The 1,661-nt window shown below is 38.4% G+C and overlaps 1 long non-coding RNA gene across 1 annotated transcript; it reads left to right on the forward strand.

Annotated features, from left to right (window-relative positions):
- Positions 1-10: 10 nt before the first annotated feature.
- Positions 11-1,655, forward strand: LOC124893289. Its single transcript, XR_007050644.1, has 4 exons — positions 11-702; positions 831-974; positions 1,266-1,430; positions 1,520-1,655. It is a non-coding gene; the product is annotated as an uncharacterized LOC124893289 (long non-coding RNA).
- Positions 1,656-1,661: the final 6 nt, after the last annotated feature.

Raw genomic sequence — 1,661 nt, forward strand, 5'->3', positions numbered from 1 at the left:
AAACTTGTTGCAGATTTCACTTGCAAGAAGTTGAAGCTCTATAAGTGGAAAAAAATTACTGATTTCAAAATTGAAAAACTCATCTTCAAAACCTAACCAAAAAATCATTCCAATGTATAACCAAACAATGTTTCGAAAATATTTTTTGGAAAAAAGGGGAAAACTTTCTATGTTGAAAAGGTTTCTAGGATAGTTGTTGGTTTGTGATGGTGTGGTTTGTCTTCTTATGAGGTGCTAGTGGGGGTGAAAGGTAGGTTCTTAGGTGATGGATGGCTGTATGAAGAGGGTGGTGGTCAAGTTACCTCTTCAAGCTATTTGAGGGCGATTTTTTCTTTTCTATATTGCCATGTATGCAGTTATGCTAGTATGGTTCCATGACTACTTTAGTTTCACGGATTTATGTGCTTTTGGTTTGTGTCTCCTTCACAAAGAACAATGTAATATCCTCAAGTCATATGCTATGGGAATTGGACCCAGGATTATCTATCTGCTTGTGATATGATAAATGATTGATAAGAGCAAATTTATCATCAGAATGTGCAGAACACAGGAGAGTTCATGATGTCAAGATACAGGGAAGTTGCTGAAATTGTTCTAAGATATCTGGAGCACTGAGATCGCCTAGTTCGCCTCAACATAACTTCTCTACTTCCTCGAATTGCCCATTTCCTGCGTGATCAATTTGTGACTAATTATTTAATGGTTTGTGATATTTGATTTCATTTTAATGATTTAATCTGCTTTTACTAACTGTAGAATCTGGATGAATGAGATTTGCATCTTCAATGTTGACTACTGTGAACTTAAGTTTGTTGATTTTACTTCTACAGATATGCATGAATCATATACTTCATGTCCTTAAAATACCTGCAGAACGTGCCAGTGGGTTCATCGCTCTTGGGGAGATGGATGGTGCTCTGGATGGTGAACTCATTAACTATTTGCCGACAATATCCTCTCACTTGCGTGATGCGGTTATGCTATATATGTCATTACAGATGTACTTGTCTAACTGTACTATTTTCGATCTTTCAATTGGAAAGTTATATTTTCTGCTCCCAATGTAAAAAGAAGTTATAAATAAATGAAAGGTTCTCTCTGAGTTTGAGCAAAAATGTCATGAACGGGTTCTTTTGTGTGGTGTTGCTCAAGGGTAACATCTCTATTTTCTGTGTCACAGCATTCCACCTTTGGATTGTAGGTTCTTTCTATAACATGTAAATGCGCGAGCAATAATCGTGACAGGTGAAATATGTTTCTCTCAGATTGCTCCCCGTAGAGGCAGGCCCTCACTTGAGGCGCTAGCAAGTGTTGGAAATATTGCTAAAGCAATGGGACCAACTTGGAGCCTCTCGTGGTCTCTTAGATTCTATGTTTTCTTCTGGGCTTTCCCTGACTCTGGTGGAAGCGTTGGAGCAAATAACTGAAAGGTTCTCTCTGAGTTTGCGTAGAACTTTCATGAATTAGTTTTTTTGTGTGGTGTTGCTCAAGGGTAACATATGTCTTTTCTGTGTCTCAGTATTCCACCTTTGTTGCCGACCATCCAAAATCGGCTGCTTGAATTTATCTCTACAATCCTTTCAAGATCTCATCATTCAATGCCAAGACAATCAACTTCTGTGAGTCGAGGGCATATTACAACGGTTACCCCCCAAGTACCA

The sequence above is a fragment of the Capsicum annuum genome, unplaced genomic scaffold (genome assembly GCF_002878395.1).
Source record: "Capsicum annuum cultivar UCD-10X-F1 unplaced genomic scaffold, UCD10Xv1.1 ctg56970, whole genome shotgun sequence".
Lineage (NCBI taxonomy): Eukaryota > Viridiplantae > Streptophyta > Magnoliopsida > Solanales > Solanaceae > Capsicum > Capsicum annuum.